This window comes from Hyla sarda, chromosome 1 (genome assembly GCF_029499605.1).
Source record: "Hyla sarda isolate aHylSar1 chromosome 1, aHylSar1.hap1, whole genome shotgun sequence".
NCBI classification, from domain to species: Eukaryota; Metazoa; Chordata; class Amphibia; order Anura; family Hylidae; genus Hyla; species Hyla sarda.
In genome coordinates, this window is record NC_079189.1 from 261,163,126 (window position 1) to 261,185,657 (window position 22,532).

At 49.5% G+C, this 22,532-nt stretch overlaps 12 pseudogenes; all 12 read left to right on the forward strand.

Annotated features, from left to right (window-relative positions):
- Positions 1-272: 272 nt before the first annotated feature.
- LOC130329470 (5S ribosomal RNA) lies at positions 273-392 on the forward strand (annotated as a pseudogene).
- A 458-nt stretch (positions 393-850) lies between these two features.
- LOC130314270 (5S ribosomal RNA) lies at positions 851-970 on the forward strand (annotated as a pseudogene).
- A 474-nt stretch (positions 971-1,444) lies between these two features.
- LOC130331356 (5S ribosomal RNA) lies at positions 1,445-1,564 on the forward strand (annotated as a pseudogene).
- An 879-nt stretch (positions 1,565-2,443) lies between these two features.
- On the forward strand, positions 2,444-2,563 carry LOC130315767 (5S ribosomal RNA; annotated as a pseudogene).
- Positions 2,564-3,244: 681 nt separating this feature from the next.
- Positions 3,245-3,364, forward strand: LOC130334773 (5S ribosomal RNA; annotated as a pseudogene).
- Positions 3,365-8,838: 5,474 nt separating this feature from the next.
- On the forward strand, positions 8,839-8,958 carry LOC130353079 (5S ribosomal RNA; annotated as a pseudogene).
- Positions 8,959-13,542: 4,584 nt separating this feature from the next.
- LOC130332063 (5S ribosomal RNA) lies at positions 13,543-13,662 on the forward strand (annotated as a pseudogene).
- A 2,472-nt stretch (positions 13,663-16,134) lies between these two features.
- LOC130348094 (5S ribosomal RNA) lies at positions 16,135-16,254 on the forward strand (annotated as a pseudogene).
- A 672-nt stretch (positions 16,255-16,926) lies between these two features.
- On the forward strand, positions 16,927-17,046 carry LOC130352148 (5S ribosomal RNA; annotated as a pseudogene).
- A 469-nt stretch (positions 17,047-17,515) lies between these two features.
- Positions 17,516-17,635, forward strand: LOC130353009 (5S ribosomal RNA; annotated as a pseudogene).
- An 882-nt stretch (positions 17,636-18,517) lies between these two features.
- On the forward strand, positions 18,518-18,637 carry LOC130320449 (5S ribosomal RNA; annotated as a pseudogene).
- Positions 18,638-19,516: 879 nt separating this feature from the next.
- LOC130333064 (5S ribosomal RNA) lies at positions 19,517-19,636 on the forward strand (annotated as a pseudogene).
- The last annotated feature ends 2,896 nt before the right edge of the window (positions 19,637-22,532 follow it).

Consider the following 22,532-nt stretch of genomic DNA (forward strand, 5'->3'; position numbering starts at 1 on the left):
TTTTGCTCTTTAGCCGCCTTCCGCTCCGATTCCGAAAAGGATTTATTGATGCTTAAATCCACAGTATACAGTGTGGGAAGCCGTCTACGGCTATCCTAAGCTGAATGTGCCTGTTCTTGTCAGATCGCAGACTGCTGCCCGGCAAGAACGGGCATGGGAGACTGGCTGGCAATCCAAGGTGCTATTGACATTTTGCTCTGTTGCCGCCTTCCTCTCCGATTCCGAAAAGGATTTATTGATGCTTAAATGCACAGTATAAAATGCATGAAGTTGTCAATGGCCATCCTAAGCTGAACGCACCTGCTCTCGTCAGATCGCAGACTGCTACTCAGCTTAGGGCCCAGTAAGTACTGGCATGGGAGACTGGCTGGGAATCCCGGGTGCCGTTGACATTTTGCTCTATTGCTGCCTTCCGCTCCGATTCCGAAAAGAATTTATTGATGCTTAAATCCACAGTATACAAGGTGTGAAGCTGTCGACGGCCATCCTAAGCTTAACGCGCCTGCTCTCATCAGATCGCAGACTGGTACCCAGCTTCGGGCCTGGTAAGTACCAGCATGGGAGACTGGCTGGGAATCCCGGGTGCATTTTGCTCTGTTTCTGCTCCGATTCCGAAAATTATTTATTGATGCTTAAATCCACAGTATACAGGGTGTGAAGATGTCTACCGCCATCCTAAGATGAATGCGCCTGTTCTCGTCAGATTGCAGACTGCTACCCAGCTTCGGGCCTGGTAAGTACCAGCATGGGAGACTGGCTGGGAATCCCGGGTGCATTTTGCTCTGTTTCTGCTCCGATTCCGAAAATTATTTATTGATGCTTAAATCCACAGTATACAAAGTGTGAAGCTGTCAACGGCCATCCTAAGCTGAACGCGCCTGCTCTCGTCAGATCGCAGACTGCTACCCAGCTTAGGGCCCGGTAAGTACCAGCATGGGAGACTGGCTGGGAATCCCAGGTGTCGTTGACATTTTGCTCTGTTGCCGCCTTAAGCTTCGATTCCGAAAATGATTTATTGATGCTTAAATCTACAGTATACAGGGTGTGAAGCCGTCTACGGCTATCCTAAGCTGAATGCGCCTGTTCTTGTCAGATCGCAGACTGCTGCCCGGCAAGTATGGGCATGGGAGACTGGCTGGCAATCCAAGGTGCTATTGACATTTTGCTCTGTTGCCGCCTTCCTCTCCGATTAAAAAAAATATTTATTGATGCTTAAATCCACAGTATACAAGGCGTGAAGATGTCAACGGCCATCCTAAGCTGAACGCGCCTGCTCTCGTCAGATCGCAGACTGCTACGCAGCTTAGGGCCCAGTAAGTACCGGCATGGGAGACTGGCTGGGAATCCCGGGTGTAGTTGACATTTTGCTCTGTTGCCGCCTTCCGTTCCGAATCCGAAAAGGATTTATTGATGTTTAAATGCACAGTATAAAAAGCATGAAGCTGTCAATGGCCATCCTAAGCTGAACGCGCCTGCTCTCGTCAGATCGCAGACTGCTACCCAGCTTAGGGCCCGGTAAGTACTGGCATGGGAGACTGGCTGGGAATCCTGGGTGCCGTTGACATTTTGCTCTATTGCTGCCTTCCGCTCCGATTCCGAAAATAATTTATTGATGCTTAAATCCACAGTATACAAGGTGTGAAGCTGTCGACGGCCATCCTAAGCTTAACGCGCCTGCTCTCGTCAGATCGCAGACTGGTACAGATCTTAGGGCCCGGTAAGTACCGGCATGGGACACTGGCTGGGAATCCCGGCTGCCGTTGACATTTTGCTCTGTTGCCGCCTTCCGTTCCGATTCCGAAAAGGATTTATTGATGCTTAAATGCACAGTATAAAGGGCAAGAAGCTGTCAACTGCCATCCTAAGCTGAACACGCCTGCTCTCGTCAGATCGCAGACCGCTACCCAGCTTAGGGCTCGGTAAGTACCAGCATGGGAGACTGGCTGGGAATCCCTGGTGTCATTGACATTTTGCTCTGTTGCCGCCTTCCGCTCCGATTCCGAAAAGGATTTATTGATGCTTAAATCCACAGTATACAGGGTGTGAAGATGTCTACGGCCATCCTAAGCTGAATGCGCCTGTTCTCGTCAGATCGCAGACTGCTACCCAGCTTAGGGCCCGGTAAGTACCAGCATGGGAGACTGGCTGGGAATCCCAGGTGTTGTTGACATATTGCTCTTTAGCCGCCTTCCGCTCTCATTCCGAAAAGGATTTATTGATGCTTAAATCCACAATATACAGGGTGTGAAGCTGTCAACGGCCATCCTAAGCCTGAACGTGCCTGCTCTCCTCAGATCGCAGACTGCTGCCCGGCAGTTACCGGCATGGGAGACTGGCTGGCAATCCAAAGTGCTATTGACATTTTGCTCTGTTGCCGCCTTCCTCTCCGATTCCGAAAAGGATTTATTGATGCTTAAATGCACAGTATAAAAAGCATGAAGCTGTCAATGGCCATCCTAAGCTGAACGCGCCTGCTCTCGTCAGATCGCAGACTGCTACCCAGCTTAGGGCCCGGTAAGTACTGGCATGGGAGACTGGCTGGGAATCCCGGGTGCCGTTGACATTTTGCTCTATTGCTGCCTTCCGCTCCGATTCCGAAAAGAATTTATTGATGCTTAAATCCACAGTATACAAGGTGTGAAGCTGTCGACGGCCATCCTAAGCTTAACGCGCCTGCTCTCGTCAGATCGCAGACTGGTACAGATCTTAGGGCCCGGTAAGTACCGGCATGGGATACTGGCTGGGAATCCCGGCTGCCGTTGACATTTTGCTCTGTTGCCGCCTTCCGTTCCGATTCCGAAAAGGATTTATTGATGCTTAAATGCACAGTATAATGGGCGAGAAGCTGTCAACGGCCATCCTAAGCTGAACGCGCCTGCTCTCATCAGATCGCAGACTGCTACCCAGCTTAGGGCCCGGTAAGTACCAGCATGGGAGATTGGCTGAGAATCCCAGGTGTCGTTGACATTTTGCTCTGTTGCCGCCTTCCGCGCCGATTCCGAAAAGGATTTATTGATGCTTAAATCCACAGTATACAGGGTGTGAAGATGTCTACGGCCATCCTAAGCTGAATGCGCCTGTTCTCGTCAGATCGCAGACTGCTACCCTGCTTCGGGCCTGGTAAGTACCAGCATGGGAGACTGTCTGGGAATCCCGGGTGCAGTTGACATTTTGCTCTGTTTCTGCTCCGATTCCGAAAATTATTTATTGATGCTTAAATCCACAGTATACAAAGTGTGAAGCTGTCAACAGCCATCCTAAGCTGAATGCACCTGCTCTCGTCAGATCGCAGACTGCTACCCAGCTTAGGGCCCGGTAAGTACCAGCATGGGAGACTGGCTGGGAATCCCAGGTGTCGTTGACATTTTGCTCTGTTGCCGCCTTACGCTCCGATTCCGAAAAGGATTTATTGATGCTTAAATCTACAGTATACAGGGTGTGAAGCCGTCTACGGCCATCCTAAGCTGAATGCGCCTGTTCTTGTCAGATCGCAGACTGCTGCTCGGCAAGTACGGGCATGGGAGACTGGCTGGCAATCCAAGGTGCTATTGACATTTTGTTCTGTTGCCGCCTTCCTCTCCGATTAAAAAAAATATTTATTGATGCTTAAATCCACAGTATACAAGGCGTGAAAATGACAACGGCCATCCTAAGCTGAACGCGCCTGCTCTCGTCAGATCGCAGACTGCTACCCAGCTTAGGGCCTGGTAAGTACCAGCATGGGAGACTGGCTGGGAATCCCGGGTGCAGTTGACATTTTAATCTGTTGCCGCCTTCCGCTCCGATTCGGAAAAGGATTTATTGATGCTTAAATCCACAATATACAGGGTGTGAAGCTGTCAACGGCCATCCTAAGCCTGAACATGCCTGCTCTCCTCAGATCGCAGACTGCTACCCAGCTTAGGGCCCAGTAAGTACCTGCATGGGAGACTGGCTGGGAATCCCGGGTGCAGTTGACATTTTGCTCTGTTGCCGCCTTCCGTTCCGATTCCGAAAAGGATTTATTGATGCTTAAATGCACAGTATAAAAAGCATAAAGCTGTCAATGGCCGTCCTAAGCTGAACGCGCCTGCTCTTGTCAGATTGCAGACTGCTACCCAGCTTAGGGCCCGGTAAGTACTGGCATGGGAGACTGGCTGGGAATCCCGGGTGCCGTTGACATTTTGCTCTATTGCTGCCTTACGCTCCGATTCCGAAAATAATTTATTGATGCTTAAATCCACAGTATACAAGGTGTGAAGCTGTCGACGGCCATCCTAAGCTTAACCCCTTCCCGCAGAATGTCATATATAAACGCCGGGTTGTGCAGTGCGTTCGCGCATCCCGGCGTTTATAAATGACATGCAGTTAACCCGGCGATGCGCAGCATCGCACGGGTTAACTGGCAGAAGTCCCGCTGTTTCCAGCAGGGGACAACTTCTGCTTCACCCCCAGGACCATCAATTGATGGTCCTGGTCAGCGATCACTGTGATTGGTCCCTGTGGACCAATCACAGTGATCTGGGGTGAAAGTTCAGATCCCCCGCACTGCCCGCCCCTGGAAGTCGGGCAGAACGGGGGACGAAGGCTGCAGGGGCTCGCGGGGACCTGCGGCATTCGGGGGGAACACGTGGGGACCGGCGGACGTACCTGATCCAGCGGCGGGACCGAGGAGCAGCGCGGGACCGGCCACGTGGACGAGCAGTGAAGGGTAAGTATGTGGTCCTCAGAGGCAGCAGTGAAGATCTTCACTGCTGCTTCTAGGAGTCTGAAAACTACAACTCCTAGCATGCCTAGACAGCCTTTGGCTGTCTGGGCATGCTGGGAGTTGTAGTTTTGCAACATCTGGAGGGCCTCAGTTTGGAGACCATTGTATAATGGTCTCCAATCTGTGCTATTCCAGCTGTTGCAAAACTACAACTCCCAGCATGCACTGACTGTCCAGGCATGCTGGGAGTTTTAGTTCAGCAACATCTGGCCCTTCAGATGTTGCCGTACTACAACTCCCAGCATGCCCTTCAGCTGTCTGGGCATGCTGGGAGTTGTAGTTTTGCAACAGCTGGAGACACACTGGTTGGGAAACATTGTTTCTAACTCAGTGTTTCCTAACCTGTGTGCCTCCAGCTGTTGCAAAACTATAACTCCCAGCATGCACTAAAAGACCATGCATGCTGGGAGTTGTAGTTTTGCAACATCTGGAGGGCCCCAGTTTGGAGACCATTGTATAATGGTCTCCAATCTGTGCTCTTCCAGCTGTTGCAAAACTACAACTCCCAGTATGCACTGACTGTCCAGGCATGCTGGGAGTTTTAGTTCAGCAACATCTGGCCCTTCAGATGTTGCCGTACTACAACTCCCAGCATGCCCTTCAGCTGTCTGGGCATGCTGGGAGTTGTAGTTTTGCAACAACTGGAGACACACTGGTTGGAAAACATTGTCTGTTTCTAACTCAGTGTTTCCTAACCTGTGTGCCTCCAGCTGTTGCAAAACTATGACTCCCAGCATGCACTAACAGACCATGCATGCTGGGAGTTGTGGTTTTGCAACAGCTGATGCAAGCCCCCCCCCCCCGCCCCGCCACCCCCGTGAATGTACAGGGTACATTCACATGGGCGAGGCTTTTACAGTGGGTTTCTCGCATCTTGAGATGCAGCAAATTTTGCGCTGGGAAACTCGCTGTAATCCCCCGCCCATGTGACTGTACCCTAAAAACACTACACTACACTAACACAAAATAAAATAAAAAGTTAAAAACACTACATATACACATACCCTTACACAGCCCCCCTCCCCCAATAAGAACGTCCGGTACACCACTGTTTCCAAAGCATAGCCTCCAGCTGTTGAAAAACAACAACTCCCAGTATTGTCGGACAGCCGTTGACTGTCCAGGCATGCTGGGAGTTTTGCAACAGCTGGAGGCACCCTGTTTGGGAATCACTGGCGTAGAATACCCCTATGTCCACCCCTATGCAAATCCCTAATTTAGGCCTCAAATGCACATGGCGCTCTCACTTTGGAGCCCTGTCGTATTTCAGGGCAACAGTTTAGGGCGACATATGGGGTATCGCCGTACTCGGGAGAAATTGCGTTACAAGGTTTGGGGGGCTTTTTCTTCTTTAACCCTTCATGAAAAGGAAATGTTGGGGTCTACACCAGAATGTTAGTGTAAATTTTTTTTATTTTTTACACTAACATGCTGATGTTGCCCTATACTTTACATTTTCACAAGAGGTAAAAGGGAAAAAAGCCCCCCAAAATTTGTAACGCAATTTCTCCCGACTACAGAGATACCCCATATGTGAGGGCAAAGTGCTCTGGGGGCGCACAACAAGGCCCAGAAGGGAGAGCGCACCATGTACATTTGAGGTGATTTGCACAGGGGTGGCTGATTGTTACAGCGGTTTTGACAAACGCAAAAAAAACAAAACCCCACATGTGACCCCATTTCGGAAACGACACCCCTCACGGAATGTAATGAGGGGTGCAGTGAGAATATACCCCCCACAGGTGTCTGACGGATCTTTGGAACAGTGGTCCATGAAAATGAAAACTTGTACAACCCACTGTTCCAAAGATCTGTCAGACACCAGTGGGGGGCAAATGCTCACTGTACCCCTTGTTACGTTCCTCAAGGGGTCTAGTTTCCAAAATGGTATGCCATGTGTGTTTTTTTTTGCTGTTCTGGCACCTTAGGGGCTTCCTAAATGCGACATGCTCCCCGAGCAAAATTTGCTCTCAAAAAGCCAAATATGACTCCTTCTCTTCTGAGCATTGTAGTTCGCCCATAGTGCACTTCAGGTCAACTTATGGGGTACCTCCATACTCAGAAGAGATGGGGTTACAAATTTTGGGGAGTATTTTCTGCTATTAACCCTTGCAAAAAGGTGAAATTAGGGGGGGAAACACACATTTTAGTGGAAATTATTATTTTTTTTTTTACATATGCAAAAGTCATGAAACACCTGTGGGGTAATAAGGCTCACTTTATTCCTTATTACATTCCTCAAGGGGTCTAGTTTCCCAAATGGTATGCCATGTGGGTATTTTTTGCTGTTCTGGCACCATAGGGGCTTCCTAAATGCGACATGCCCCCCGAGCAAAATTTGCTCTCAAAAAGCCAAATATGACTCCTTCTCTTCTGAGCATTGTAGTTCACCCATAGTGCACTTCAGGTCAACTTATGTGGTACCTCCATACTCAGAAGAGAAGGAGTTACAAATATTGGGGGTATTTCCTGCTATTAACCCTTGGAAAAATGTGAAATTTGGGGGGAAACACACATTTTAGTGAAAAAAATAATTTTTTTTTACATATGCAAAAGTCGTGAAACACCTGTGGGGTATTAAGGCTCACTTTATTCCTTGTTACGTACCTCAAGGGGTCTAGTTTCCAAAATGGTATGCCATGTGAGGGTTTTTTGCTGTTCTGGCACCATAAGGGCTTCCTAAATGCAACATGCCCCCAAAAACCATTTCAGAAAAACGTACTCTCCAAAATCCCCTTATCGCTCTTTCCCTTCTGAGCCCTCTACTGCGCCCGCCGAACACTTTACATAGACATATGAGGTATGTGCTTACTCGAGAGAAATTGGGCTACAAATATAAGTATACATTTTCTCCTTTTACCCCTTGTAAAAATTTAAAAATTGGGTCTACAAGAACATGCGAGTGTAAAAAATGAAGATTGTGAATTTTCTCCTTCACTTTGCTTCTATTCCTGTGAAACACCTAAAGGGTTAAAATGATGACTGAATGTCATTTTGAATCCTTTGGGGGGTGCAGTTTTTATAATGGGGTCTTTTGTGGGGTATTTCTAATAAGAAGACCCTTCAAATCCACTTCAAACCTGAACTGGTCCCTGATTGAGTCTGAAAATTTTGTGAAAAATTGGAAAATTGCTGCTGAACTTTGAAGCCCTCCGGTGTCTTCCAAAAGTAAAAACTCGTCACTTTTATGATGCAGACATAAAGTAGACATATTGTATATGTGAATAAAAAATTTTTTTATTTGTAATATACATTTTCCTTACAAGCAGAGAGCTTCAAAGTTAGAAAAATGCAAAATTTTCAAATTTTTCATCAAATTTTAGGATTTTTCACAAGGAAAGGATGCAAGTTACCACAAAAAATTACCACCATGTTAAAGTAGAATATGTCACGAGAAAACAATCTCGGAATCAGAATGATAACTAAAAGCATTCCAGAGTTATTAATGTTTAAAGTGACAGTGGTCAGATGTGCAAAAAACGCTCTGGTCCTTAAGGCCAAAATGGGCTTGGTCCTGAAGGGGTTAACGCGCCTGCTCTCGTCAGATCGCAGACTGGTACAGATCTTAGGGCCCGGTAGGTACCGGCATGGGACACTGGCTGGGAATCCCGGCTGCCGTTGACATTTTGCTCTGTTGCCGCCTTCCGTTCCGATTCCGAAAAGGATTTATTGATGCTTAAATCCACAGTATACATTGTGTGAAGCCGTCTACGGCTATCCTAAGCTGAATGTGCCTGTTCTTGTCAGATCGCAGACTGCTGCCCGGCAAGTACGGGCATGGGAGACTGGCTGGCAATCCAAGGTGCTATTGACATTTTGCTCTGTTGCCGCCTTCTTCTCCGATTCCGAAAAGGATTTATTGATGCTTAAATGCACAGTATACAGGGTATGAAGATGTCTACGGCCATCCTAAGCTGAATGCGCCTGTTCTCGTCAGATCGCAGACTGCTACCCAGCTTCGGGCCTGGTAAGTACCAGCATGGGAGACTGGCTGGGAATCCCGGGTGCAGTTGACATTTTGCTCCGTTTCTGCTCCGATTCCGAAAATTATTTATTGATGCTTAAATCCACAGTATACAAAGTGTGAAGCTGTCAATGGCCATCCTAAGCTGAACGCGCCTGCTCTCGTCAGATCGCAGACTGCTACCCAGCTTAGGGCCTGGTAAGTACCAGCATGGGAGACTGGCTGGGAATCCCGGGTGCCGTTGACATTTTAATCTGTTGCCGCCTTCCGCTCCGATTCGGAAAAGGATTTATTGATGCTTAAATCCACAGTATAAAGAGCATGAAGCTGTCAACGGCCATCCTAAGCTGAACGTGCCTGCTCTCGTCAGATCGCAGACTGCTACCCAGCTTAGGGCCCGGTAAGTACCAGCATGGTAGACTGGCTGGGAATCCCAGGTGTCGTTGACATATTGCTCTGTTGCCGCCTTCCGCTCCGATTCCGTAAAGGATTTATTGATGCTTAAATCCACAGTATACAGAGTGTGAAGATGTCTACGGCCATCCTAAGTTGAATGTGTCTGTTCTCGTCAGATCGCAGACTGCTACCCAGCCTCGGGCCTGGTAAGTACCAGCATGGGAGACTGGCTGGGAATCCCGGGTGCAGTTGACATTTTGCTCTGTTTCTGCTCCGATTTCCGAAAATTATTTATTGATGCTTAAATCCACAGTATACAAAGTGTGAAGCTGTCAACAGCCATCCTAAGCTGAACGCGCCTGCTCTCGTCAGATCGCAGACTGCTACCCAGCTTAGGGCCTGGTAAGTACCAGCATGGTAGACTGGCTGGAATCCCGGCTGCAGTTGACATTTTAATCTGTTGCCGCCTTCCGCTCCGATTCGGAAAAGGATTTATTGATGCTTAAATCCACAATATACAGTGTGTGAAGCTGTCAACGGCCATCCTAAGCTGAACGTGTCTGCTCTCCTCAGATCGCAGACTGCTGCCCGGCAGATACCGGCGTGGGAGACTGGCTGGCAATCCAAGGTGCCATTGACATTTTGCTCTGTTGCCGCCTTCCTCTCCGATTAATAAAAATATTTATTGATGCTTAAATCCACATTATACAATGCGAGAAGATGTCAACGGCCATCCTAAGCTGAACGCGCATGCTCTCGTCAGATCGCAGACTGCTACCCTGCTTAGGGCCCAGTAAGTACCGGCACGGGAGACTGGCTGGGAATCCCGGCTGCCGTTGACATTTTGCTCTGTTGCCGCCTTCCGTTCCGATTCCGAAAAGGATTTATTGATGCTTAAATGCACAGTATACAAAGTGTGAACCTGTCAACGGCCATCCTATGCTGAACGCGCCTGCTCTCGTCAGATCGCAGACTGCTACCCAGCTTAGGGCCTGGTAAGTACCAGCATGGGAGACTGGCTGGGAATCCCGGGTGCATTTGACATTTTAATCTGTTGCCTCCTTCCGCTCCGATTCGGAAAAGGATTTATTGATGCTTAAATGCACAGTATAAAGGCCAAGAAGATGTCAACGGCCAACCTAGGCTGATCGCGCCTGTTCTCGTCAGATCGCAGACTGCTACCCAGCTTAGGGCCCGGTAAGTACCAGCATGGGAGACTGACTGGGAATCCCAGGTGTCGTTGACATTTTGCTCTGTTGCCGCCTTCCGCTCCGATTCCGTAAAGGATTTATTGATGCTTAAATCCACAGTATACAGGGTGTGAAAATGTCTATGGCCATCCTAAGCTGAATGTGTCTGTTCTCGTCAGATCGCAGACTGCTACCCAGCTTTGGGCCTGGTAAGTACCAGCATGGGAGACTGGCTGGGAATCCCGGGTGCAGTTGACATTTTGCTCTGTTTCCGCTCCGATTCCGAAAATTATTTATTGATGCTTAAATCCACAGTATACAAAGTGTGAAGCTGTCAACGGCCATCCTAAGCTGAACGCGCCTGCTCTCGTCAGATCGCAGACTGCTACCCAGTTGACATTTTAATCTGTTGCCGCCTTCCGCTCCGATTCGGAAAAGGATTTATTGATGCTTAAATCCACAATGTACAGGGTGTGAAGCTGTCAACGGCCATCCTAAGCTGAACATGTCTGCTCTCCTCAGATCGCAGACTGCTGCCCGGCAGATACCGGCATGGGAGACTGGCTGGCAATCCAAGGTGCCATTGACATTTTGCTCTGTTGCCGCCTTCCTCTCCGATTAATAAAAATATTTATTGATGCTTAAATCCACAATATACAATATATGAAGATGTCAACGGCCATCCTAAGCTGAACGTGCCTGCTCTCGTCAGATCGCAGACTGCTTCCCAGCTTAGGGCCCAGTAAGTACCGGCATGGGAGACTGGCTGGGAATCCCGGGTGCAGTTGACATTTTGCTCTGTTGCCGCCTTCCGTTCCGATTCCGAAAAGGATTTATTGATGCTTAAATGCACAGTATAAAGGGCGAAAAGTTATAAACGGCCATCCTAAGCTGAACGCGCCTGCTCTCGTCAGATCGCAGACTGCTACCCAGCTTAGGGCCCGGTAAGTACCAGCATGGGAGACTGGCTGGGAATTCCAGGTGTCATTGACATTTTGCTCTGTAGCCGCCTTACGCTCCGATTCCGAAAAGGATTTATTGATACTTAAATCGACAGTATACAGGGTGTGAAGATGTCTACGGCCATCCTAAGCTGAATGCGCCTGTTCTCGTCAGATCACAGACTGCTACCCAGCTTCGCGCCTGGTAAGTACCAGCATGGGAGACTGGCTGGGAATCCCGGGTGCAGTTGACATTTTGCTCTGTTTCTGCTCCGATTCCGAAAATTATTTATTGATGCTTAAATCCACAGTATACAAAGTGTGAAGCTGTCAACGGCCATCCTAAGCTGAACGCGCCTGCTCTCGTCAGATCGCAGACTGCTACCCAGCTAAGGGCCTGGTAAGTACCAGCATGGGAGACTGGCTGGGAATCCCGGGTGCAGTTGACAATTTAATCTGTTGCCGCCTTCCGCTCCGATTCGGAAAAGGATTTATTGATGCTTAAATCCACAATATACAGGGTGTGAAGCTGTCAACGGCCATCCTAAGCCTGAACGTGCCTGCTCTCCTCAGATCGCAGACTGCTGCCCGGCAGTTACCGGCATGGGAGACTGGCTGGCAATCCAAGGTGCCATTGACATTTTGCTCTGTTGCCGCCTTCCTCTCCGATTAAAAAAATATTTATTGATGCTTAAATCCACAGTATACAAAGTGTGAAGCTGTCAACGGCCATCCTAAGCTGAACGCGCCTGCTCTCGTCAGATCGCAGACTGCTACCCAGCTTAGGGCCCAGTAAGTACCGGCATGGGAGACTGGCTGGGAATCCCGGGTGCAGTTGACATTTTGCTCTGTTGCCGCCTTCCGTTCCGATTTCGAAAAGGATTTATTGATGCTTAAATGCACAGTATAAAAAGCATGAAGCTGTCAATGGCCATCCTAAGCTGAACGCGCCTGCTCTCGTCAGATCGCAGACTGCTACCCAGCTTAGGGCCCGGTAAGTACTGGCATGGGAGACTGGCTGGGAATCCCGGTTGACATTTTGCTCTATTGCTGCCTTCCGCTCCGATTCCGAAAAGAATTTATTGATGCTTAAATCCACAGTATACAAGGTGTGAAGCTGTCGACGGCCATCCTAAGCTTAACGCGCCTGCTCTCGTCAGATCTCAGACTGGTACAGATCTTAGGGCCCGGTAAGTACCGGCATGGGACACTGGCTGGGAATCCCGGCTGCCGTTGACATTTTGCTCTGTTGCCGCCTTCCGTTCCGATTCCGAAAAGGATTTATTGATGCTTAAATGCACAGTATAAAGGACAAGAAGATGTCAACGGCCAACCTAGGCTGATCGCGCCTGTTCTCGTCAGATCGCAGACTGCTACCCAGCTTAGGGCCCGGTAAGTACCAGCATGGCAGACTGACTGGGAATCCCAGGTGTCGTTGACATTTTGCTCTGTTGCCGCCTTCCGCTCCGATTCCGTAAAGGATTTATTGATGCTTAAATCCACAGTATACAGGGTGTGAAAATGTCTATGGCCATCCTAAGCTGAATGTGTCTGTTCTCGTCAGATCGCAGACTGCTACCCAGCTTCGGGCCTGGTAAGTACCAGCATGGGAGACTGGCTGGGAATCCCGGGTGCAGTTGACATTTTGCTCTGTTTCTGCTCCGATTCCGAAAATTATTTATTGATGCTTAAATCCACAGTATACAAAGTGTGAAGCTGTCAACGGCCATCCTAAGCTTAACGCGCCTGCTCTCGTCAGATCGCAGACTGCTACCCAGCTTAGGGCCTGGTAAGTACCAGCATGGTAGACTGGCTGGAATCCCGGGTGCAGTTGACATTTTAATCTGTTGCCGCCTTCCGCTCCGATTCGGAAAAGGATTTATTGATGCTTAAATCCACAATATACAGGGTGTGAAGCTGTCAACGGCCATCCTAAGCTGAACATGTCTGCTCTCCTCAGATCGCAGACTGCTGCCCGGCAGATACCGGCATGGGAGACTGGCTGGCAATCCAAGGTGCCATTGACATTTTGCTCTGTTGCCGCCTTCCTCTCCGATTAATAAAAATATTTATTGATGCTTAAATCCACAATATACAAAGATGTCAACGGCCATCCTAAGCTGAACGTGCCTGCTCTCGTCAGATCGCAGACTGCTTCCCAGCTTAGGGCCCAGTAAGTACCGGCATGGGAGACTGGCTGGGAATCCCGGGTGCAGTTGACATTTTGCTCTGTTGCCGCCTTCCGTTCCGATTCCGAAAAGGATTTATTGATGCTTAAATGCACAGTATAAAGGGCGAGAAGCTATCAACGGCCATCCTAAGCTGAACGCGCCTGCTCTCGTCAGATCGCAGACTGCTACCCAGCTTAGGGCCCGGTAAGTACCAGCATGGGAGACTGGCTGGGAATTCCAGGTGTCGTTGACATTTTGCTCTGTAGCCGCCTTACGCTCCGATTCCGAAAAGGATTTATTGATGCTTAAATCCACAGTATACAGGGTGTGAAGATGTCTACAGCCATCCTAAGCTGAATGCGCCTGTTCTCGTCAGATCGCAGACTGCTACCCAGCTTCGCGCCTGGTAAGTACCAGTATGGGAGACTGGCTGGGAATCCCGGGTGCAGTTGACATTTTGCTCTGTTTCTGCTCCGATTCCGAAAATTATTTATTGATGCTTAAATCCACAGTATACAAAGTGTGAAGCTGTCAACGGCCATCCTAAGCTGAACGCGCCTGCTCTCGTCAGATCGCAGACTGCTACCCAGCTAAGGGCCTGGTAAGTACCAGCATGGGAGACTGGCTGGGAATCCCGGGTGCAGTTGACAATTTAATCTGTTGCCGCCTTCCGCTCCGATTCGGAAAAGGATTTATTGATGCTTAAATCGACAATATACAGGGTGTGAAGCTGTCAACGGCCATCCTAAGCCTGAACGTGCCTGCTCTCCTCAGATCGCAGACTGCTGCCCGGCAGTTACCGGCATGGGAGGCTGGCTGGCAATCCAAGGTGCCATTGACATTTTGCTCTGTTGCCGCCTTCCTCTCCGATTAAAAAAAAATTTATTGATGCTTAAATCCACAGTATACAAAGTGTGAAGCTGTCAACGGCCATCCTAAGCTGAACGCGCCTGCTTTCGTCAGATCGCAGACTGCTACCCAGCTTAGGGCCCAGTAAGTACCGGCATGGGAGACTGGCTGGGAATCCCGGGTGCAGTTGACATTTTGCTCTGTTGCCGCCTTCCGTTCCGATTTCAAAAAGGATTTATTGATGCTTAAATGCACAGTATAAAAAGCATGAAGCTGTCAATGGCCATCCTAAGCTGAACGCGCCTGCTCTCGTCAGATCGCAGACTGCTACCCAGCTTAGGGCCCGGTAAGTACTGGCATGGGAGACTGGCTGGGAATCCCGGTTGACATTTTGCTCTATTGCTGCCTTCCGCTCCGATTCCGAAAAGAATTTATTGATGCTTAAATCCACAGTATACAAAGTGTTAAGCTGTCAACGGCCATCCTAAGCTGAACGCGCCTGCTCTCGTCAGATCGCAGACTGGTACAGATCTTAGGGCCCGGTAAGTACCGGCATGGGACACTGGCTGGGAATCCCGGCTGCCGTTGACATTTTGCTCTGTTGCCGCCTTCCGTTCCGATTCCGAAAAGGATTTATTGATGCTTAAATGCACAGTATGCAAAGTGTGAAGCTGTCAACGGCCATCCTAAGCCTGAATGTGCCTGCTCTCCTCAGATCGCAGACTGCTACCCAGCTTCGGGCCTGGTAAGTACCAGCATGGGAGACTGGCTGGGAATCCCGGGTGCAGTTGACATTTTAATCTGTTGCCGCTTTCCGCTCCGATTCGGAAAAGGATTTATTGATGCTTAAATCCACAATACACAGGGTGTGAAGCTGTCAACGGCCATCCTAAGCCTAAATGTGCCTGCTCTCCTCAGATCGCAGACTGCTGCCCGGCAGTTACCGGCATGGGAGACTGGCTGGCAATCCAAGGTGCCATTGACATTTTGCTCTGTTGCCGCCTTCCTCTCCGATTAATAAAAATATTTATTGATGCTTAAATCCACAATATACAAGGCGTGAAGATGTCAACGGCCATCCTAAGCTGAACGCGCCTGCTCTCGTCAGATCGCAGACTGCTACCCAGCTTAGGGCCCAGTAAGTACCAGCATGGGAGACTGGCTGGGAATCCCGGGTGCAGCTGACATTTTGCTCTGTTGCCGCCTTCCGTTCTGATTCCGAAAAGGATTTATTGATGCTTAAATGCACAGTATAAAAATCATGAAGCTGTCAATGGCCATCCTCAGCTGAACGCGCCTGCTTTCGTCAGATCGCAGACTGCTATCTAGCTTAGGGCCCGGTAAGTACCGGCATGGGAGACTGGCTGGGAATCCCGGTTGCCGTTGACATTTTGCTCTATTGCTGCCTTCCGCTCCGATTCCAAAAATAATTTATTGATGCTTAAATCCACAGTATACAAGGTGTGAAGCTGTCGACGGCCATCCTAAGCTTAACGCGCCTGCTCTCGTCAGATCGCAGACTGGTACAGATCTTAGGACCCGGTAAGTACCGGCATGGGACACTGGCTGGGAATCCCGGCTGCCGTTGACATTTTGCTCTGTTGCCGCCTTCCGTTCCAATTCCGAAAAGGATTTATTGATGCTTAAATCCACAGTATACAGGGTGTGGAGATGTCTACGGCCATCCTAAGCTGAATGCGCCGGTTCTCGTCAGATCGCAGACTGCTACCCAGCCTCGGGCCTGGTAAGTACCAGCATGGGAGACTGGCTGGGAATCCCGGCTGCAGTTGACATTTTGCTCTGTTGCCGCCTTCCGTTTCCGATTCCGAAAAGGATTTATTGATGCTTAAATGCACAGTATACAAAGTGTGAAGCTGTCAACGGCCATCCTAAGCTGAACGCGCCTGCTCTTGTCAGATCGCAGACTGATACCCAGCTTAGGGCCTGGTAAGTACTGGCATGGGAGACTGGCTGGGAATCCCAGGTGCCGTTGACATTTTGCTCTATTGCTGCCTTCCGCTCCGATTCCGAAATGAATTTATTGATGCTTAAATCCACAGTATACAAGGTGTGAAGCTGTCGACGGCCATCCTAAGCTTAACGCGCCTGCTCTCGTCAGATCGCAGACTGGTACAGATCTTAGGGCTCGGTAAGTACCGGCATGGGACACTGGCTCGGAATCCCGGCTGCCGTTGACATTTTGCTCTGTTGCCGCCTTCCGTTCCGATTCCGAAAAGGATTTATTGATGCTTAAATCCACAATATACAGGGTGTGAAGCTGTCAAAGGCCATCCTAAGCCTGAACGTGCCTGCTCTCCTCAGATCGCAGACTGCTGCCCTGCAGTTACCGGCATGGGAGACTGTCTGGGAATCCAAGGTGCCATTGACATTTTGCTCTGTTGCCGCCTTCCTCTCCGGTTAATAAAAATATTTATTGATGCTTAAATCCACAATATACAAGGCGTGAAGATGTCAATGGCCATCCTAAGCTGAACGCGCCTGCTCTCGTCAGATCGCAGACTGCTATCCAGCTTCGGGCCTGGTAAGTACCAGCATGGGAGACTGGCTGGGAATCCCGGGTGCAGTTGACATTTTGCTCTGTTTCTGCTCCGATTCCGAAAATTATTTATTGATGCTTAAATCCACAGTATACAAAAAGTGTGAAGCTGTCAACAGCCATCCTAAGCTGAACGCGCCTGCTCTCGTCAGATCGCAGACTGCTACCCAGCTTAGGGCCTGGTAAGTACCAGCATGGGAGACTGGCTGGGAATCCCGGGTGCAGTTGACATTTTAATCTGTTGCTGCCTTCCTCTCCGATTCGGAAAAGGATTTATTGATGCTTAAATCCACAATATACAGGGTGTGAAGCTGTCAAAGGCCATCCTAAGCCTGAACGTGCCTGCTCTCCTCAGATCGCAGACTGCTGCCCTGCAGTTACCGGCATGGGAGACTGTCTGGGAATCCAAGGTGACATTTTGCTCTGTTGCCGCCTTCCTCTCCGGTTAATAAAAATATTTATTGATGCTTAAATCCACAATATACAAGGCGTGAAGATGTCAATGGCCATCCTAAGCTGAACGCGCCTGCTCTCGTCAGATCGCAGACTGCTATCCAGCTTAGGGCCCAGTAAGTATCGGCATGGGAGACTGGCTGGGAATCCCGGGTGCAGTTGACATTTTGCTCTGTTGCCGCCTTCCGTTCCGATTCCGAAAAGGATTTATTGATGCTTAAATGCACAGTATAAAAAGCATGAAGCTGTCAATGGCCATCCTAAGCTGAACGCGCCTGCTCTTGTCAGATCGCAGACTGCTACCCAGCTTAGGGCCCGGTAAGTACTGGCATGGGAGACTGGCTGGGAATCCCGGGTGCCGTTGACATTTTGCTCTATTGCTGCCTTCCGCTCCGATTCCGAAAATAATTTATTGATGCTTAAATCCACAGTATACAAGGTGTGAAGCTGTCGACGGCCATCCTAAGCTTAACGCGCCTGCTCTCGTCAGATCGCAGACTGGTACAGATCTTAGGGCCCGGTAAGTACCGGCATGGGACACTGGCTGGGAATCCCTGCTGCCGTTGACGTTTTGCTCTGTTGCCGCCTTCCGTTCCGTTCCGATTCCGAAAAGGATTTATTGATGCCTAAATGCACAGTATAAAGGGCGAGAAGCTGTCAACGGCCATCCTAAGCTGAACGCGCCTGCTCTCGTCAGATCGCAGACTTCTACCCAGCTTAGGGCCCGGTAAGTACCAGCATGGGAGACTGGCTGGGAATCTCAGGTGTCGTTGACATTTTGCTCGGTTGCCGCCTTCCGCTCCGATTCCGAAAAGGTTTTATTGATGCTTAAATCCACAGTATACAGGGTGTGAAGATGTCTATGGCCATCCTAAGCTGAATGCGCCTGTTCTCGTCAGATCGCAGACTGCTACCCAGCTTCGGGCCTGGTAAGTACCAGCATGGGAGACTGGCTGGGAATCCCGGGTGCAGTTGACATTTTAATCTGTTGCCGCCTTCCGCTCCGATTCGGAAAAGGATTTAATGATGCTTAAATCCACAATATACAGGGTGTGAAGCTGTCAACAGCCATCCTAAGCCTGAACAAGCCTGCTCTCCTCAGATCGCAGACTGCTGCCCGGCAGTTACCGGCATGGGAGACTGGCTGGCAATCCAAGGTGCCATTGACATTTTGCTCTGTTGCCGCCTTCCTCTCCGATTAAAAAATATTTATTGATGTTTAAATCCACAATATACAAGGCGAGAAGATGTCAACGGCCATCCTAAGCTGAACGCGCCTGCTCTCGTCAGATCGCAGACTGCTACCCAGCTTAGGGCCCGGTAAGTACCAGCATGGGAGACTGGCTGGGAATCCCAGGTGTTGTTGACATTTTGCTCTGTAGCCGCCTTCCGCTCCGATTCCGAAAAGGATTTATTGATGCTTAAATCCACAATATACAGGGTGTGAAGCCGTCTACGGCTATCCTAAGCTGAATGCGCCTGTTCTTGTCAGATCGCAGACTGCTGCCCGGCAAGTACAGGCATGGAAGACTGGCTGGCAATCCAAGGTGCCATTGACATTTTGATCTGTTGCCGCCTTCCTCTCCGATTAATAAAAATATTTATTGATGCTTAAATTCACAATATACAAGGCGTGAAGATGTCAACGGCCATCCGAAGCTGAACGCGCCTGCTCTCGTCAGATCGCAGACTGCTACCCAGCTTAGGGCCCTGTAAGTACCGGCATGGGAGACTGGCTGGGAATGACGCGTGCAGTTGACATTATGCTCTGTTGCCGCCTTCCGTTCCGATTCCGAAAAGGATTTATTGATGCTTAAATGCACAGTATAAATAGCATGAAGCTGTCAATGGCCATCCTAAGCTGAACGCGCCTGCTCTCGTCATATCGCAGACTGCTATCCAGCTTAGGGCCCAGTATGTACCGGCATGGGAGACTGGCTGGGAATCCCGGGTGCAGTTGACTTCTTGCTCTGTTGCCGCCTTCCCTTCCGATTCCGAAAAGGATTTATTGATGCTTAAATGCACAGTATAAAAATCATGAAGCTGTCAATGGCCATCCTAAGCTGAACGTGCCTGCTCTCGTCAGATCGCAGACTGCTACCCAGCTTAGGGCCCGGTAGATACTGGCATGGGAGACTGGCTGGGAATCCCAGGTGCCATTGACATTTTGCTCTATTGCTGACTTCCGTTTCCGATTCCGAAAAGGATTTATTGATGCTTAAATGCACAGTATACAAAGTGTGAAGCTGTCAACGGCCATCCTAAGCTGAACGCGCCTGCTCTCGTCAGATCGCAGACTGATACCCAGCTTAGGGCCTGGTAAGTACTGGCATGGGAGACTGGCTGGGAATCCCAGGTGCCGTTGACATTTTGCTCTATTGCTGCCTTCCGCTCCGATTCCGAAATGAATTTATTGATGCTTAAATCCACAGTATACAAGGTGTGAAGCTGTCGACGGCCATCCTAAGCTTAACGCGCCTGCTCTCGTCAGATCGCAGACTGGTACAGATCTTAGGGCCCGGTAAGTACCGGCATGGAACACTGGCTGGGAATCCCGGCTGCCGTTGACATTTTGCTCTGTTGCCGCCTTCCGTTCCGTTCCGATTCCGAAAAGGATTTATTGATGCTTAACCCCTTCCCGCTATTGGACGTATGCATACGTCCAGGCGAATTACACGTTCGCGCAAATGGACGTATGCATACGTCCAAGCGATCTCCTGCTCTGCCGCGGGCAGCGCAGGAGATCGCGGGTGGGACTCAGCTGTCAATCACAGCCGGAGTCCCACCGCAGCTGCCGGGGCCGCGATCGCGCCGGTCCCGGCAGCATTAACCCCATAGATGCCGTGATCAGTCTGATCACGGCATCTATGGTGTTTGCAGGGGGAGCGCTCTCCCCCTGCCCATCAATCGCGGCGCCGCGATAAAATAAGGGGGATCGGGGGTGTCCAAGACACCCTCGATCCCCCTTGAAGAGATAGGAGTGAGGTGGCAGGGTTGCCACCCCTCCTATCCCTGCTATTGATCGGCGGAGCGGCCGACCAATAGCAGACTGGGGGCGGGGGGGTTAAAGTTCGGTTCCCCGCGCTATGCCCACCCATCGGTGTCCGGGCACAGCGGGGGGAACCGTGCAGTAGCGGCGGCGGCGGCGATCACTTACCCGGCGGCGGCTGTGATCACGGCGGCGGTGGAGGTAAGTATGACGCCGCGTGTGCAGAGTCTGTTGCCTAGCAACATCTGCAGGGCGACAGTTTAGAGAGTGGTCTCTAAACTGTCGCCCTCCAGATGTTGCAAAACTACAACTCCCACCATGCCTTGACAGCTGTTTGCTGTGTTGGCATGCTGGGAGTTGTAGTTTTGCAAGATTTAGAGGGGTTCAGGCTGGAGATCACTGACAGTGGTCTCTAAACTGTAGCCCTCCAGATATTACAAAACTACAACTCCCAGCATGCTCAGACAGCAGTTTACTGTCTTAGCATGCTGAGATTTTTAGTTTTGCAACATCTGGAGGGCCACAGTTTAGAGACCACTGTCAGTGATCTCCAGCCTGAACCCCTCTAAATCTTGCAAAACTACAACTCCCAGCATTCAGGAACAGCAAATGGCTGTCTCGGCATGCTGGGAGTTGTACTTGCGTGCCTCCAGCTGTTGCATAACTACATCTCCCAGCATTCTCTTTGGCAATCAGTACATGCTGAGAGTTGTAGTTCTGCAACAGCTGGAGGCACACTGGTTGGGAAATACCGAGTTAGGTAATAGGTTCTATTACCCAACTCAGTATTTTCCAGTGTGCCTCCAGCTGTTGCAAAACTACAACTCCCAGCATGCACGTTCTGTCAGTGCATGCTGGGAGTTGTAGTTTTGCCCCCCTCCCATGTGAATGTACAGGTTACATTCACACTGGCGGCGGATTACAGTGAATTCCCTGCTTCAGGTTTGAGCTGCAGCAGCCGCAGCTCAAACTCCTAGCGGGAGACTCAGTGTAATCCGCCGTCAGTGTGAATGTAACCTAAAATCACTACACTACACTAACATAAAATAAAGAGTAAAACACTACATATACACACGTACACTGCCCCCCCCCCACCACCACCCCTTCCCCCCCAATAAAAATGAAAAACGTATCCTGCAGCAGTGTTTCCAAAACGGAACCTCCAGCTGTTGCAAAACAAAAACTCCCAGCATTTCCGGACAGCCATTGACTGTCCAAGCATGCTGGGAGTTTAGCAACAGCTGGAGGCTCCCTGTTTGGGAATCACTGGCTTAGAATACCCCTATGTCCACCCCTATGCAAATCCCTAATTTGGGCCTCAAATGCACATGGCGCTCTCACTTTGGAGCCCTGGCGTATTTCAAGGCAACAGTTTAGGGTCACATATGGGGTATCGCCGTACTCGGGAGAAATTGCCTAACAAATTTTGGGGGGCTTTTTCTCCTTTTACCCCTTATGAAAAGGTAAAGTTGGGGTCTACACCAGCATGTTAGTGTAAAAAAAAAAAACATTTTTGTACACTAACATACTGGTGTTGCCCCATACTTTAAAATTTCACAAGCGGTAAAAGAAAAAAAGCCTCCAAAGTTTGTAACGCATTTTCTCCTGAGGACGGAGATACCCCATATGTGGGCGCAAAGTGTTCTGGGGACGCACAACAAGGCTCAGAAGGGAGAGTGCACCATGTAAATTTGAGGTCTAAATTGGTGATTTGCACAGGGGTGGCTGATTTTACAGCGGTTCTGACATAAGTGCAAAACAATAAATACCCACATGTGACCCCATTTTGGAAACTACACCCCTCACGGAATGTAACAAGGGGTACAGTGAGCATTTACACCCCACAGGTGTCTGACAGATCTTTGAAACAGGGGTCTGTGAAAATGAAAAATAAAATTTTTAATTTACACAGCCCACTGTTCCAAAGATACGTCAAATGCCAGTGGGGTGTAAATTCTCCCTGCACCCCTTATTACCTTCCGTGAGGGGTGTAGTTTTAAAAATGGGGTCACATGTGGGGGGTCCACTGTTCTGGCACCACGGGGGGCTTTGGAAATGCACATGGCCAAATTCTCTCTCCAAAAGCTCAATGATGCTCCTTCTCTTCTGAGCATTGTAGTTCGCCCCCAGTGCACTTCACGTCCACTTATTGGGTATTTCCATACTCAGAAGAGATGGGGTTACAAATTTTGGGGGGTATTTTCTGCTATTATCCCTTGTAAAAATGTAAAATTTGGGGGAAAACAAGCATTTTAGTGTAAAAAAAATATATTTT